This window comes from Oncorhynchus mykiss, chromosome 2, assembly GCF_057628025.1.
Source record: "Oncorhynchus mykiss isolate SJ-2025 chromosome 2, ASM5762802v1, whole genome shotgun sequence".
Classification (NCBI taxonomy): domain Eukaryota; kingdom Metazoa; phylum Chordata; class Actinopteri; order Salmoniformes; family Salmonidae; genus Oncorhynchus; species Oncorhynchus mykiss.
The window spans coordinates 3,656,480-3,674,807 of NC_143023.1; the positions used below are offsets into that span (position 1 = coordinate 3,656,480).

The 18,328-nt window shown below is 46.6% G+C and overlaps 1 pseudogene across 1 annotated transcript; it reads right to left on the reverse strand.

Annotated features, from left to right (window-relative positions):
* Positions 1-8,371: 8,371 nt before the first annotated feature.
* Positions 8,372-17,051, reverse strand: LOC149984759 (single-strand DNA endonuclease ASTE1-like; annotated as a pseudogene). The gene is made up of 5 exons (XR_016483572.1): positions 16,309-17,051; positions 12,055-12,565; positions 10,893-11,117; positions 10,608-10,773; positions 8,372-10,473 (listed from the first exon to the last, which is right to left on the reverse strand). The product of XR_016483572.1 is annotated as a single-strand DNA endonuclease ASTE1-like (transcript).
* Between the last annotated feature and the right edge of the window lie 1,277 nt (positions 17,052-18,328).

Here is an 18,328-nt window from a genome sequence, read left to right on the forward strand (position 1 = left end):
TTCAATACGTCATCTCCCTAATCTCTGTATGGACACTTGCTGAGCAGGTCTAGACTAGTTTATGGGAAATCCTATATGAAAATAATACAGTCAGAAATGGGTTACAACTGTGGTGGTGGTGTGGGCTACCATGGTGGTGGTGTGGGCTACCATGGTGGTGGTGTGGGCTACCATGGTAGTGGTGTGGGCTACCGTGGTGGTGGTGGTGTGGGCTACCGTGGTGGTGGTGTGGGCTACCATGGTGGTGGTGGTGTGGGCTACCGTGGTGGTGGTGTGGACTACCATGGCGGTGGTGGTGTGGGCTACCATGGTGGTGGTGGTGTGGGCTACCATGGTGGTGGTGGTGTGGGCTACCATGGTGGTGGTGGTGTGGGCTACTGTGGTGGTGGTGTGGGCTACTGTGGTGGTGGTGTGGGCTAACATGGTGGTGGTGGTGTGGGCTACCATGGTGGTGGTGGTGTGGGCTACCATGGTGGTGGTGGTGTGGGCTACCATGGTGGTGGTGGTGTGGGCTACCATGGTGGTGGTGGTGTGGGCTACCATGGTGGTGGTTGTGTGGGCTACCGTCGTGGTGGTGTGGACTACCATGGTGGTGGTGTGGACTACCATTATGGTGGTGGTGTGGGCTACTGTGGTGGTGGTGTGGACTACCATGGCGGTGGTGGTGTGGGCTACCTTGGTGGTGGTGGTGTGGGCTACCATGGTGGTGGTGGTGGTGTGGGCTACCATGGTGGTGGTGTGGGCTACCATGGTGGTGGTAGTGTGGGCTAACATGGTGGTGGTGTAGGCTACCGTGGTGGTGATGTGGGCTACCATGGTGGTGTGGGCTACCATGGTGGTGGTGTGGGCTACCGTGGTGGTGATGTCGGCTACCATGGTGGTGGTGATGTGGGCTACCATGGTGGTGATGTGGGCTACCATGGTGGTGGTGTGGGCTACCATGGTGGTGATGTGGGCTACCATGGTTGTGATGTGGGCTACCATGGTGGTGATGTGGGCTACCATGGTGGTGATGTGGGCTACCATGGTGGTGATGTGGGCTACCATGATGGTGGTGTGGGCTACCATGGTGGTGATGTGGGCTACCATGGTGGTTGTGTGAGCTACCGTGGTGGTGATGTGGGCTACCATGGTGGTGGTGATGTGGGCTACCATGGTGGTGGTGTGGGCTCCCATGGTGGTGGTGATGTGGGCTACCATGGTGGTGATGTGGGCTACCATGGTGGTGGTGTGGGCTACCGTGGTGGTGATGTGGGCTACCATGGTGGTGATGTGGGCTACCATGGTGGTGATGTGGGCTACCATGGTGGTGATGTGGGCTACCATGGTGGTGATGTGGGCTACCATGATGGTGGTGTGGGCTACCATGGTGGTGATGTGGGCTACCATGGTGGTGGTGTGGGCTACCATGGTGGTGATGTGGGCTACTAGTTAAATTGCAGGAAGACATGGAGTAACAGGTCTAAGGTTTAAACGTGTATTCAGTTCAAATACAAGAGGGGAGTTCCGGTTTAGCAGGTGAATGGAGAAGAAGCTCGTGGACGAAGCTCCTACGTATTAGTTAATTTTGCCAAATATGAACTTTGCAGTTACATTTGGGCACGCTTTTCATCCAAAATTTGAGGTGGGTGGACTGAGGTAGGGCGGAGAGGTAGGGAAGGGACTAGGGGGGGTTGGGTGGGTGTGTTGAATGGAGGGGGGGGATATGGTCAAATCCTTAATGTACATTATGTAAAACTTTTATAAAAATATGTGGACATGGAGTGAAGAGTTTCAGTCACATGACTATCTACATCATCATCATTACAATGGATAGTTTTCTCTTTTGTTAAGTTTCCTTTTCCCGAAAACCTAACAGGCAAACGCCCTGGATGAGGGATGTAAAATGCAAACAGTGGTCATCAAACATGATCACTTAGACACTGTCAGGTAACTGACTTACCTGGTCTAGTTTTCTGTTCTATTGTATTTGGACATGAAACCTCCATGACAGATTAACTGCTGCATACTGTTTGTATAAACTGGTTGGGTGGGTTGGCAAAGGCTTGTATTTAGTTTAGATTAACGGTGGTGGTGTGGGCTACCGTGGTGGTGGTGGTGAGGGCTACCGTGGTGGTGGTGGTGAGGGCTACCGTGGTGGTGGTGGTGAGGGCTACCATGGTGGTGGTGGTGAGGGCTACCATGGTGGTGGTGGTGAGGGCTACCGTGGTGGTGGTGGTGAGGGCTACCGTGGTGGTGGTGGTGAGGGCTACCGTGGTGGTGGTGGTGAGGGCTACCATGGTGGTGGTGGTGAGGGCTACCATGGTGGTGGTGGTGAGGGCTACCATGGTGGTGGTGGTGTTGGTGGAAGCGGTGTGGGATACCATGGTGGTATAGGCTACCATGGTGGTTGTGGTGGTGTGGCGTAGTGGTGGTGGTGGTGTGGAATACCATGGTGGTGGTGGTGTTTGCTACCATGGTGGTGGTGGTGGTGTGGGCTACCATGGTTGTGTGGGCTACCATGGTGGTGGTGTTGGTGGTGGTGGAAGTGGTGTGGGCTACCGTGGTGGTATGGGCTACCATGGTGGTGGTCGTGGTGGTACAGGCTACCGTAGTGGTGGTTTTGGTTGTGTAGGCTACTATGGTTGTGGTGGTGGTGTGGGCTACCATGGTGGTGGTGGTGGGGTGGGCATCCATGGTGGCGGTGGTGGTGGTGTTGGTGTGGGCTACCATGGTGGTGGTGGTGGGGTGGGCATCCATGGTGGAGGTGGTGGTGGTGTTGGTGTGGGCTACCATGGTGGTATTGGTGGTGTGGGCTACCATGGTGGTGATGTGGGCTACCATGGTGGTGGTGTGGGCTACCATGGTGGTGATGTGGGCTACCATGGTGGTGGTGTGGGCTACCATGGTGGTGATGTGGGCTACTAGTTAAATTGCAGGAAGACATGGAGTAACAGGTCTAAGGTTTAAACGTGTATTCAGTTCAAATACAAGAGGGGAGTTCCGGTTTAGCAGGTGAATGGAGAAGAAGCTCGTGGACGAAGCTCCTACGTATTAGTTAATTTTGCCAAATATGAACTTTGCAGTTACAAATGGGCACCCTTTTCATCCAAAATTTGAGGTGGGTGGACTGAGGTAGGGCGGAGAGGTAGGGAAGGGACTAGGGGGGGTTGGGTGGGTGTGTTGAATGGAGGGGGGGGATATGGTCAAATCCTTAATGTACATTATGTAAAACTTTTATAAAAATATGTGGACATGGAGTGAAGAGTTTCAGTCACATGACTATCTACATCATCATCATTACAATGGATAGTTTTCTCTTTTGTTAAGTTTCCTTTTCCCGAAAACCTAACAGGCAAACGCCCTGGATGAGGGATGTAAAATGCAAACAGTGGTCATCAAACATGATCACTTAGACACTGTCAGGTAACTGACTTACCTGGTCTAGTTTTCTGTTCTATTGTATTTGGACATGAAACCTCCATGACAGATTAACTGCTGCATACTGTTTGTATAAACTGGTTGGGTGGGTTGGCAAAGTCTTGTATTTAGTTTAGATTAACGGTGGTGGTGTGGGCTACCGTGGTGGTGGTGGTGAGGGCTACCATGGTGGTGGTGGTGAGGGCTACCATGGGGGTGGTGTTGTGGGCTACTATGGTGGTGGTGGTGAGGGCTACCGTGGTGGTGGTGGTGTGGGCTACTATGGTGGTGGTGGTGGTGGTGTGGGCTACAGTGGTGGTGGTGGTGAGGGCTACTGTAGTGGTGGTGGTGAGGGCTACTGTGGTGGAGGTGGTGTGGGCTACTATGGTGGTGGTGGTGAGGGCTACCATGGTGGTGGTGTTGTGGGCTACCATGGTGGAGGTGGTGTGGGCTACCATGGTGGAGGTGGTGTGGGCTACTATGGTGGTGGTGGTGGTGGTGTTGGCTACCATGGTGGTGGTGGTGTTGGTGGAAGTGGTGTGGGATACCATGGTGGTATAGGCCACCATGGTGGTTGTGGTGGTGTGGGCTACCATGGTGGTGGTGGTGAGGGCTACCATGGTGGTGGTGTTGTGGGCTACCATGGTGGAGGTGGTGTATGCTACCATGGTGGTGGTGGTGAGGGCTACCATGGTGGTGGTGTTGTGGGCTACCATGGTGGAGGTGGTGTGGGCTACCATGGTGGTGGTGGTGTGGGATACCATCGTGGTGGTGGTGGTGTGGGCTACCATGGTGGTGGTGGTGTGGGCTACCATGGTGGTGGTGGTGTGGGCTACCATGGTGGTTGTGGTGGTGTGGCGTAGTGGTGGTGGTGGTGTGGGCTACTATGGTGGTGGTGGTGAGGGCTACCGTGGTGGTGGTGGTGTGGGCTACTATGGTGGTGGTGGTGGTGGTGTGGGCTACCGTGGTGGTGATGGTGAGGGCTACTGTGGTGGTGGTGGTGAGGGCTACTGTGGTGGAGGTGGTGTGGGCTACTATGGTGGTGGTGGTGAGGGCTACCATGGTGGTGGTGGTGTGGGCTACCATGGTGGTGGTGGTGGTGGTGAGGGCTACTGTGGTGGTGGTGGTGAGGGCTACTGTGGTGGTGGTGGTGAGGGCTACCATGGTGGTGGTGTTGTGGGCTACCATGGTGGAGGTGGTGTGGGCTACTATGGTGGTGGTGGTGGTGGTGTTGGCTACCATGGTTGTGTGGGCTACCATGGTGGTGGTGGTGTTGGTGGAAGTGGTGTGGGCTACTATGGTGGTGGTGGTGAGGGCTACCATGGTGGTGGTGTTGTGGGCTACCATGGTGGAGGTGGTGTGGGCTACCATGGTGGAGGTGGATTTGGGCTACCATGGTGGTGGTGGTGTGGGATACCATGGTGGTTGTGGTGGTGTGGGCTACCATGGTGGTGGTGGTGAGGGCTACCATGGTGGTGGTGTTGTGGGCTACCATGGTGGAGGTGGTGTGGGCTACCATGGTGGTGGTGGTGTGGGATACCATGGTGGTGGTGGTGGTGTGGGCTACCATGGTGGTGGTGGTGTGGGCTACCATGGTGGTGGTGGTGTGGGCTACCATGGTTGTTGTGGTGGTGTGGGCTACCATGGTGGTTGTGGTGGTGTGGCGTAGTGGTGGTGGTGTTTGCGGTAGTCCTTTAGGCGTGTTTCCTCCATGTTCTTGGGCACAGGAACGATGGTGGTCTGCTTGAAACATGTTGGTATTACAGACTCGGTCAGGGACAGGTTAAAAATGTCAGTGAAGACACTTGCCAGTTGGTCTGCGCATGCTCTGAGTACACGTCCATCCTGGTAATCCCCGCAGCCTTGTGAATGTTGACCTGTTTAAAGGCTACGGAGGGCATGCACTTTCAATGCAATATACCAAAACAAAATAAACTATGCATGAGATTTTATTGTATTCAGAGGACATTGCAGTAGGATTCTATTGTATTGACAGGCACTCTACACAGACAGTTGCACAATAACCAATACGAGCTGTAGCATCACTATACGCAAATAGACCATTGCTATATATGGACCGGGGCCATTGACTTTGAACTGGACTGTGTTTACAGCATGAGTTGTTGTGAGTAAATGCTCTTGTTTTGAGATCAAAGTGAGAGCTACATTTGTACCTATTTTTTGTAAATGAGTTATAGCTAATTTCTAGTCAGCAATAGGGGAGTGGTTGCTTCCCACAAGAACACAAAACGTGTGCATTTCGTGTGCAAGTTAATAAGTAAGACGCTTTTTTTCTGTCTTAAAAGGAACATGTTGTATATTAAGACAGGCTTGAATGAGCTAAGTGACCAATAGACAGAGAGTATCATAATGCGCTTGATTCTCTGTAATAAATGTACAAGGAATAATAATACATTTTATTTTGTAAAGTGGTTTTCTTGCATCAAACAACAACATTTTCAGTCACCTCCTTGTCTGTAGGACAAGTGGACAAACAGGTTCATCTCAACTCAACATTATTGATCAACGAGCCACAGTAGCCTACTTGGCCACTGTTTTAACTTTAACTTAAAGCGGGTACAGCCTCAGTGTTCACTGTAAACATGCACCAGAAGTTGCACAGAATTTTCACAACGTACAAATTTGCGCTCTGCAGACCTGAAAATTGCTGACTGCCGAAAATAATTAGAGGGATCATTGACTACCACTACTACTACTACTACGAATCCACCATAATACGTATCTACTTCAGGACCAGCAAGCATTTCATTTATTTACATTTAGGACATTTATTTTTCTTTCATTAAAACATGTACATCAAATATTTCATAACAATTTGCTGCAATAACGGAACATTAACATTATATTATATATATAATAATTATGTATCACTTTCTCAAAGACTCAAAGCCGCTTTTTGACAGCAATTAAATATAAAACAAATAAAACCTGGTCAAACGTATAACTTTTCTTTTTCGATTTTATCCTTTATAATCCTTTATCCTTTATAAAATGTATCTTTTAATGTATATTTTATAAACGTATTTTATAGTTAATGATAAAAACAAAGTTTATGACAGTTGTTAAAATAAACAAATTTGGCACATTTGGGCAGTCTTGACACAAAACTTTGAACAGAAATGCAATGGTTCATTGGATCAGTCTAAAACTTTGCACATACACTGCTGCCATCTACTGGCCAAAATCTAAATTGCAGCTGGGATGGAATAATACATTATGGCCTTTCTCTTGCATTTCAAAGGTGATGGTACAAAAGAAATACAAAAATAACGTTTGTTTTTTTCTTTGTATTATCTTTTACCGGATCTATTGTGTTATATTCTACTACATTCCTTTCACATTTCCACAAACATCAAAGTGTTTCCTTTCAAATGGTACCAAGAATATCTATATCCTTGCTTCAGGGCCTGAGCTACAGGCAGTTAGATTTGGGTATGTCATTTTAGGAGAAAATGGAAAAAAGGGGCAGATCCTTATTTAAGGTACTGTCATAACTAAAATACCACCTATGCAGGATTTAACAATTGAACTCTCCCCTGTCTACTGACCTAGTACACAGCAAGGGACTGTTCCTCAAACTCAATGGTAAGGGCCTTGCAGTAAAGCGGGATATCCCCAAAGTCGAGTGCCTCCCTCACCCTGAACCAATAAACCTGGTGCCTTTTCAGGATCGTCCGGGCCAGAGTTTCAACCTCAGCACACTGAATGGGCTGCCCGCCCCTGGGTTGGCTTAGTCCAGACACGCCCCTCTTATAACTCCTACCAATGCACTCAGTACCTATAGTTGGGTCTCAGGCTCCTTTATACCAGCAACTCAGGTTCCCGATAGACTAACTAACCAGATGCTAAAATTACCCCCCCCCCCTGGGTTGTGCCGTGGCGGAGATCTTTGTGGGCTATACTCGGCCTTGTCTCAGGATGGTAAGTTGGTGGTTGAAGATATCCCTCTAGTGGTGTGGGGGCTGTGCTTTGGCAAAGTGGGTGGGGTTATATCCTTCCTGTTTGGCACTGTCCGGGGGTGTCATCGGATGGGGCCACAGTGTCTCCTGACTCCTCCTGTCTCAGCCTCCAGTATTTATGCTGCAGTAGTTTATGTGTCGGGGGGCTGGGGTCAGTTTGTTATATCTGGAGTACTTCTCATGTCCTATCCGGTGTCCTGTGGGAATTTAAGTATGCTCTCTCTAATTCTCTCTTTCTCTCTTTCTTTCTCTCTCTCGGAGGACCTGAGCTCTAGGACCATGCCTCAGGACTACCTGGCATGATGACTCCTTGCTGTCCCCAGTCCACCAGGTCGTGCTGCTGCTCCAGTTTCAACTGTTCTGCCTGTGATTATTATTATTTGACCATGCTGGTCATTTATGAACATTTGAACATCTTGGCCATGTTCTGTTATAATCTCCACCCGGCACAGCCAGAAGTGGACTGGCCACCCCACATAGCCTGGTTCCTCTCTAGGTTTCTTCCTAGGTTTTGGCCTTTCTAGGGAGTTTTTCCTAGCCACCGTGCTTCTACACCTGCATTGTTTGCTGTTTGGGGTTTTAGGCTGGGTTTCTGTACAGCACTTTGAGATATCAGCTGATGTACGAAGGGCTATATAAATACATTTGATTTGATTTGATCAAGTCTATTTCAGAAACCTAGAGAAAAGCACTGGTATAACTCATTGATGACACAGGGTTTCAGAACAATAAAGCAAGTTTATTCAAAGTTCCAGAAACAGCCATAAAAAAATTCCAGATCAATCAACCAATCACAAATCAATATCACAAATCAACCAATCACAAATCAATATCACAAATCAACCAATCACAAATCAATATCACAAATCAACCAATCACAAATCAATATCACAAATCAACCAATCACAAATTAATATCACAAATCAACCAATCACAAATCAATGATAAGATCAAATCAACCATGAATTAACTTTATAGATGCCTCCAGCGCCCTTAAACCATTAGTGGGATGTGCCAATAAAATGTTATTTGTCGATCACAATTTTATCAGAAGGACAATATTTAATGACAATAATAACAAGAAAAACCTTCTACAATTTATAAACGGCTCTTTGTCTCCCCCTCAAGATGATCAGTCCCTCAGTTGGTGTCTAAAAAAACTCTGTAACAGCTACATTAACACACTTCTGTCAATGAGGTCACCTTAACGATTCCTCCGAAAATGTTACTTTAAACCAAGTAGAATAAAAACCTTAAAATATCTCAAGCTAAAATGCGAAAGCAAAAATCTTGTTCCAGCAGTCGACAGGTTCTCCCAGCTCAAAGAGAGTCCGTTCTACCATCAGTCTTCCTGTCTGCTAACTCATTGTGGCTAACTCCTGCTCCAATGATGCATTAACACCTACTGCGGCATTTGCTCATGAGCTGCATTTTCAGCACCAACTAACCCCCCACCTCCTGCCTGGCTGTTCTGACCTGTGGATTTACAATTCAAGCTAGAAACCTCCATTACTGCACTACTTTAATCCTCCTTTCATATTTCACAATGTTTTCAACTTTCAACATTTAACATGTTTAACCTTTAATGATCATTACAATAAACTTCAGTCCCAATTAATTTCTTCTCTTTTTTTCTTATTTTACTTAAATAAATGTAAATTCTCTTATCGATGTTCATTCTTCTTTATGCTCTGTGTGTGAATGAAAGTGAAACTACTTCATGAGTTTGTGTGTGTGTGTGTGTGTGTGTGTGTGTGTATGCAAGTGGGGCCTTCCTACCCAGGCCTTCTGTCACTAAAATGTCACAGAAAACTGGGTCCCTAGTGGTCCCTATATAGTGGTCCCTATATAGTGGTCCCTATATAGTGGTTCCTATATAGTGGTCCCTATATAGTGGTCCCTATATAGTGGTCCCTATATAGTGGTCCCTATATAGTGGTTCCAATATAGTGGTCCCTATATAGTGGTTCCTATATAGTGGTCCCTATATAGTGGTCCCTATATAGTGGTCCCTATATAGTGGTCCCTATATAGTGGTCCCTATATAGTGGTCCCTATATAGTGGTCCCTATATAGTGGTCCCTATATCTATAACTCAGAAGTTGTATGTATAGTGGTTCATATATCTACAACTCAACAGTTGTATAGTGGTCTGTATATAGTGGTTCCATATAGTGGTCCCTATATAGTGGTTCCTATATAGTGGTCCCTATATAGTGGTCTGTATATAGTGGTCCCTATATCTATAACTCAGAAGTTGTATGTATAGTGGTTCATATATCTATAACTCAGCAGTTGTATAGTGGTCTGTATATAGTGGTCTGTATATAGTGGTCTGTATATAGTGGTCTGTATATAGTGGTCTGTATATAGTGGTCCCTATATAGTGGTCTGTATATAGTGGTCTGTATATAGTGGTCCCTATATAGTGGTCTGTATATAGTGGTTCCATATAGTGGTCCCTATATAGTGGTTCCTATATAGTGGTCCCTATATAGTGGTCTGTATATAGTGGTCTGTATATAGTGGTCTGTATATAGTGGTCTGTATATAGTGGTCCCTATATAGTGGTCCCTATATCTATAACTCAGCAGTTGTATAGTGGTCTGTATATAGTGGTCTGTATATAGTGGTCCTATATAGTGGTCCCTATATCTACAACTCAACAGTTGTATAGTGGTCCCTATATAGTGGTCCCTATATCTATAACTCAGCAGTTGTATAGTGGTCTGTATATAGTGGTCTGTATATAGTGGTCTGTATATAGTGGTCTGTATATAGTGGTCCCGATATTTACAACTTGACAGAGCTTTGTTAAATATTTCCTTCCTCTTGCAGTGGGACATTTGGACTTCAGTACAACCTCCTCCGGCACCATCATCATCATCAACATCCTCTTCTTCCTGCAGCACCAGAATCTGTGGAGGGTCCGTCAGGTTGTCCAGTGGTCTCAGCTTCCTAGGAGTTGAGTATGGCTTCCAGCATGGCTCTGTACAGCTGCACAGAGGAAGGGTCTTCCATCAGGAGAGAATCCGGGGTCACCCCCTGTCTCAGTTGGCCCACAAGCTGGTGCACCAGAGTTCCCTTGTACAGCCTAGACTCCAACAGGGAAACAACAGAGGGTTGAATTAGCTGTGTTGCTGCTGGGCTAGAAAACAATGTGAAGGAATACCACTGGTCTACTCTAGAGGTTAGAGGTTAGGGTTGTTTTAGGAAGTGACACCTTACCAGGCACACGGAGGTTCAGGTAGAGGGAGACACAGCAGTTGGTTCAGGTCAAGGCCATCCCTCATGCAACGATTCCATTGGCTAAAGACGTGGGCCACACCCAGGTCTGAACTCATAGCACGTCTCTGAATCAGCCCTCTCATCCTCTCCAACACTGGTTCCTCCTCTATAAACCCTGATACACAAGAAGGGGAGGAGTCATTGGCTGCACTTCACGTACTTTATTTATAAATTCCAAGTTGTGTGTGGCTGTGTGTGTGTTTTCATTCATATTCTGGTCCATACCTCTCTGGCTCTTCCTCTGTCTGCAGAGCTCTCCGAACACAAGTCCTAGTAGCAGGGCCTGCAGGAGAGGAAGGTCTGGTCGGGGATGGGCGTGCCTCAGCCAGTAGTAGGTAACAGCCACAGGAAGTCCCAGATGAGGTGGGACACCATACAAAGTGGACTGGGACACACCAACGGTCTCCAAAAATACCTCAAGCCTCTCAAAATATGGAGTCTAAGAAACAGAACAAGAGAATGAGAATCAATTTCAGAATCAACAGCAGCATGTTTATATTATACTGCATACTATATCACATGTCGACATACCTGATATACTGTATACTATATCACATGTCGACATACCTGATATACTGTATACTATATCACATGTCGACATACCTGATATACTGTATACTATATCACATGTATACATACCTGATATACTGTATACTATATCACATGTCTACATACCTGATACACTGTATACTATATCACGTCTACATACCTGATATACTGCATACTATATCACATGTATACATACCTGATATACTGTATACTATATCACATGTATACATACCTGATATACTGTATACTATATCACACGTCTACATACCTGATATACTGTATACTATATCACATGTATACATACCTGATATACTGTATACTATATCACATGTATACATACCTGATATACTGTATACTATATCACATGTATACATACCTGATATACTGTATACTACATCACATGTCTACATACCTGATATACTGTATACTATATCACATGTATACATACCTGATATACTGTATACTATATCACATGTATACATACCTGATATACTGTGTACTATATCACATGTCGACATACCTGATATACTGTATACTACATCACATGTATACATACCTGATATACTGTATACTATATCACATGTATACATACCTGATATACTGTGTACTATATCACATGTCGACATACCTGATATACTGTATACTACATCACATGTATACATACCTGATATACTGTATACTATATCACGTCTACATGTCGACATACCTGAGTCACAGAAAACTGGGTCCCTAGTGGTCCCTATATAGTGGTCCCTATATAGTGGTTCCTATATAGTGGTCCCTATATAGTGGTTCCTATATAGTGGTCCCTATATAGTGGTCCCTATATAGTGGTCCCTATACAGCTGCAGCTGTTGTGCAGCACTGGGCAGGATGGCTGTAACCATGCTGCTGGTCAGGTTTGTTTCTTCCCTGTCATACTCCTCCACTTCCCCCCCCCTCACCCAGCAGCAGCCCGTAGAATACCTGCCGTATGGGCCGAGAGGTGATGTTCCCACTGGGTAAGCTGTGATCTTCCACTTGGATACCCTGTATCACTGGCCTCTGCTGCAGAATGTATATCATGTAGGGGGGAAGTGTCCCGTTCGTCAACGGCAGCAGAGTCCAGTCTGGAAGGACACTCAGATGGTTTGGGAGAAGGCCGGCATCAGGAGCCTCGCCATCATTGAAGAAACGCTCCAGGCAACCGGGTTGAATCTGGTATGTTTCTATGCCCCGAGAGAGGGCCTGGAGGGCAGCATCCATGTTGTTTTCCCCATGACCAATGAGGAGGTGCACATTGTCCAAGGCCTCCTGCTTCTCCTGGAAACTGGCCAGCCATTTCAGCAACTTGTTGAAAAAGACAACCCCTTCCCAAGCACAAAAAAACAACACATATATATATATATATATATATATATATATATATATATATATATAAAATATTGCAGGCATTGAATATACCTTTGAGCATCAAGTACACCAGTTATTAATTACACTTTGGATGGTGTATCAATACACCCAGTTACTACAAAGATACGGGTATCCTTCCTAACTCAGTTGCCAGAGAGGAAGGAAACTGCTCAGGGATTTCACCTCGAGGTCAATGGTGACGTTAATGGCTGAGATAGGAGAAAACTGAGGATCAACAACATTGTAGTTATTCCACAATATTAACCTAATTGACAGAGTGAAAAGAAGGAAGCCTGTACAGCAGGGATCTCCAACCTTTTCTAGCATGACAGCTACATAAAGAAAAATTAATTTCACGAGCTACTAATTTTTTTAATAGCTTTCAAATCGTCAAATTCTTCTCCTCTCCTCAACCCTGCAACTCTTCCCCTGTTCCTTGTACAAGATATGTGTTTTCTGGCAATATATAATAGTCAAATAACAACTCTAAGGGGGCCCTATAAAATGTTACTTTGAATTATTCCAAATTCTGTTTTTTACTCTCAATATTACAATTATTCAGAGAGAAAAACACAGAAATGTATGTTCTGAGTCCATGTCAATGCTTAAATCACATCAACAGAAAAATGTAGAGGTCTGAAAAAAAATGCTAACAAATGTAAAAAAAAATCTGTAATTCCCCTTTAATTGTACATCTAGCAGGAGAGGAATGTATTAGTTTAGCAATGTTTCTGCTGTTAGGCCTACTGCTGCAGCACACCATGGCAGAGACTGCTAAACAATGGCCTCCTAATTTATGCAAATAATCATGATATCCAAAACCGTTCAACAGTTTGGGGTCACTTAGAAATGTCCTTGTTTTTGAAAGAAAAACATCAAATTGATCAGAAATACAGTGTAGAAATGGTTAATGTTGTAAATGACTATTGGAGCTGGAAACGGTTGATTTGTTATGGAATATCTACATAGGCGTACAGAGGCCCATTATCAGCAACCATCACTCCTGTGTTTCAATGGCACGTTGTGTTAGCTAATCGAAGTTCATCATTTTAAAAGGCTAATTGATCGTTAGAAAACCCTTTCGCCATTATGTTAGAAGAGTTGAAAACTGTTGTACTGATTAAAGAAATAATAAAACTGTCTTTCTTTAGACTAGTTGAGTATCTGGAGCATCAGCATTTGTGGGTTCGATTACAGGCTCAAAATGGCCAGAAACTTGTCAGCCTATTCTTGTTCTGAGAAATGAAGACTATTCCATGCGAGAAATTGTTAAGAAACTGAAGATCTCGTACAACGCTGTGTACTACTCCCTTCACAGAACAGCGCAAACTGGCTCTAACCAGAATAGAAATGTTTAAATTCATGGTCAGACAACACAAAGAGAGAATGGTACATAAAAAAGGAATTACGTTCCATTGACGTGCGCTTAACTTGTGTCTTAATCGGCCCTCATTAGTAGGAATGTTTTATATAAAAAGTTTTGTATTCCATCTGACTTGGAAATGAAACCTCGCAACAGACAAGCTGCTGCACACAATTTGTATAAACGGGTTATGTTGTTGTTCTCTGGATCTGGATCCCAAATTGGTTGGGTTGGTTGGTATGGGCAGGTATAAGCTACGGACAATGAACACAATCCAATTTTATCAATGGAAATTTGAATGCACAGAAATACGGTCACAAGATTCCGAGGCCCAGTGTCGTGCCATTCATCTGCCCCCATCACCTCATGTTACTGGTTGGTAGGTGATCAAATACTTATGTCATGCAATAAAATGCAAATTAATTACTTAAAAATCATACAGAGTGATTTTCTGGATTTTTGTTTTAGATTCCGTCTCTCACAGTTGAAGTGTACCTACGATAAAAAATTACAGACCTCTACATGCTTTGTAAGTAGGAAAACCTGCAACATCGGCAGTGTTTCAAATACTTGTTCTCCCCACTGTATATATATATCAATATTTGTTAACTAGGAAGGTCAGTTCAGAACTAATGCTTTGTAAGTAGGAAAACCTGCAACATCGGCAGTGTTTCAAATACTTGTTCTCCCCACTGTATATATATATCAATATTTGTTAACTAGGCAGGTCAGTTCAGAACTAATTCCTATTTACAATGACGGCCTAGGAACAGTGGGTTAACTGGTCTAGGAACAGTGGGTTAACTGGTCTAGGAACAGTGGGTTAACTGGTCTAGGAACAGTGGGTTAACTGGTCTAGGAACAGTGGGTTAACTGGTCTAGGAACAGTGGGTTAACTGGTCTAGGAACAGTGGGTTAACTGGTCTAGGAACAGTGGGTTAACTGGTCTAGGAACAGTGGGTTAACTGGTCTAGGAACAGTGGGTTAACTGGTCTAGGAATAGTGGGTTAACTGTGTTGTTAAGGGGCAGAACGACAGATTTTTTTCACCTTGTCAGCTCGGGAATTCGATCTAGCAAGCTTTTGGTACTGACCTAACGCTCTAATCACTAGGCTACCTGCCGTCCCTACACTCTAACCACTAGGCTACCTGCCGTCCCTACACTCTAATCACTAGGCTACCTGCCGTCCCTACACTCTAATCACTAGGCTACCTGCCGTCCCTACACTCTAACCACTAGGCTACCTGCCGTCCCTACACTCTAATCACTAGGCTACCTGCCGTCCCTACACTCTAATCACTAGGCTACCTGCCGCCCCTACACTCTAACCACTAGGCTACCTGCCGTCCCTACACTCTAACCACTAGTCTACCTGCCGCCCCTACACTCTAACCACTAGGCTACCTGCCGTCCCTACACTCTAACCACTAGACTACCTGCCGCCCCTACACTCTAACCACTAGTCTACCTGCCGCCCCTACACTCTAATCATTAGGCTACCTGCCGTCCCTACACTCTAACCACTAGGCTACCTGCCGTCCCTACACTCTAATCACTAGGCTACCTGCCGCCCCTACACTCTAACCACTAGAATACCTGCCGTCCCTACACTCTAACCACTAGGCTACCTGCCGTCCCTACACTCTAATCACTAGGCTACCTGCCGTCCCTACACTCTAATCACTAGGCTACCTGCCGTCCCTACACTCTAACCACTAGGCTACCTGCCGTCCCTACACTCTAATCACTAGGCTACCTGCCGTCCCTACACTCTAATCACTAGGCTACCTGCCGCCTCTACACTCTAACCACTAGGCGACCTGCCGTCCCTACACTCTAACCACTAGTCTACCTGCCGCCCCTACACTCTAACCACTAGGCTACCTGCCGTCCCTACACTCTAACCACTAGACTACCTGCCGCCCCTACACTCTAACCACTATTCTACCTGCCGCCCCTACACTCTAATCACTAGACCACCTGCCGTCCCTACACTCTAACCACTAGGCTACCTGCAGTCCCTACACTCTAACCACTAGGCTACCTGACGTCCCTACACTCTAACCACTAGACTACCTGCCGTCCCTACACTCTAACCACTAGGCTACCTGCCGTCCCTACACTCTAACCACTAGGCTACCTGCCGTCCCTACACTCTAACCACTAGGCTACCTGCCGTCCCTACACTCTAACCACTAGACTACCTGCCGCTCCTACACTCTAACCACTAGTCTACCTGCCGTCCCTACACTCTAACCACTAGACGACCTGCCGCCCCAAATGCATCTGTAGTAGTTATGTTTACTTCGGTATACGCGTAATACGTTCAAACTTACCGCGCTTCCAATTGGGTTCCATCGACAAGCTGTCTTCAAACTTGATGGGAAAGCCCATCTCATCCAAGTTGACATAGTCGTTTCCTGCGATGGCAGCAAAGACTGGGAGAAGCTGTCTGTTGATGTTGACTTGTCTGCAGAAGCTTGTTGTGGTGTACCGCTTGCAGGGGATGTAATTTTCAGGACTCCAGCCTTGCACTGACGCGTTCTGCCATTTAAAATGGGACAATGGGAAGAAATCCAGCCTGGATGGCAAAAATATAAAAGTCATTGTCATTGGACAGGACCGGACACTTCCACCTTTGAGCCAAGGAGGCTATTTCTTGGTCTGCCTCAGAAAGTGCCTGTGCGAACGGGACCCCTAAGCTGGAAAGGACCTCTTTAAAGACTTGTCTGGCAAGGGTTGGTATTAACCAGGCCCCTCGAAGCCCCTTGGACAACTCGTTGGCTGTGTCGATCTTTGATTCAGCTCGTTTTCTGACAGTTTCAAATTTTTTGTCGGTGGGGTCGGAGCCTCTGTCTATAATCACATAAGGTTCAATGCTACAATCTCTCAGCGCCTTGAAGAACTTGCAGACCTGGTCCTCAAAATCCCCTCCATGCTGCTGATCCACACTTGAGTTAAAATAAAGAAAGTGGTAGATATTACTACCATCTATGACCACCTTGCTGTTTCTGAAATGATCATCTTTTAAAAATGTTCCACAATGATCTAGGAAATTGGTCAAACCCTGGATACCCATGATGAGCTTCTTCTAGGATATGATGTCTTTCTAAGTGAGGAGTCACAATGGAAGGTCACAGGACTATTTATAGCATCGTCACAATGGAAGGTTTTACATTTCGTTAAGTTTCCCTTTCAATTCGTCATCTCCCTAATCTATTTATGGTCACTTGCTGAGCAGGTCTAGACTAGTTTATGGGAAATCCTATATGAAAATAATACAGTCAGAAATGGGTTACTACTGTGGTGGTGGTGTGGGCTACTGTGGTGGTGGTATGGGCTAACATGGTGGTGGTGTGGGCTACCATGATGGTGGTGGTGTGGGCTACCATGATGGTGGTGGTGTGGGCTACCATGGTGGTGGTGGTGTGGGCTACCGTGGTGGTGGTGTGGGATACCATGATGGTGGTGGTGTGGGCTACCGTGGTGGTGGTGTGGGCTACCGTGGTGGTGGTGTGGGCTACCGTGGTGGTGGTGTGGGCTACCGTGGTGGTAGTGTGGGCTACCGTGTAGGTGATGTGGGCTACCAAGGTGGTGGTGTGGGCTACCATGGTGCTGGTGGTGTGGGCTACCATGTTGGTGGTGATGTGGGCTACCGTGGTGGTGATGTGGGCTAACATGGTGGTGGTGGTGTGGGATACCATGATGGTGGTGGTGTGGGCTACCGTGGTGGTGGTGTGGGCTGCCGTGGTGGTGATGTGGGCTACCATGGTGCTGGTGTGGGCTACCATGGTGGTGGTGGTGTGGGCTACCATGGTGGTGATGGTGTGGGCTACCATGGTGGTGATGGTGTGGGCTACCATGGTGGTGATGGTGTGGGCTACCATGGTGGAGGTGGTGTGGGCTACCATGGTGGTGATGGTGTGGGCTACCATGGTGGTGATGGTGTGGGCTACCATGTTGGTGGTGGTGTGGGCTACCATGGTGGTGATGGTGTGGGCTACCATGGTGGTGGTGGTGTGGACTACCATGGTGGTGATGGTGTGGGCTACCATGGTGGTGATGGTGTGGGCTACCATGGTGGTGGTGGTGTGGACTACCATGGTGCTGGTGGTGTGGGCTACCATGTTGGTGGTGATGTGGGCTACCGTGGTGGTGATGTGGGCTAACATGGTGGTGGTGGTGGTGTGGGCTACCATGTTGGTGATGGTGTGGGCTACCATGGTGGTGGTGGTGTGGGCTACCATGGTGGTGGTGGTGTGGGCTGCCGTGGTGGTGATGTGGGCTACCATGGTGCTGGTGTGGGCTACCATGGTGGTGGTGGTGTGGGCTACCATGGTGTTGGTGATGTGGGCT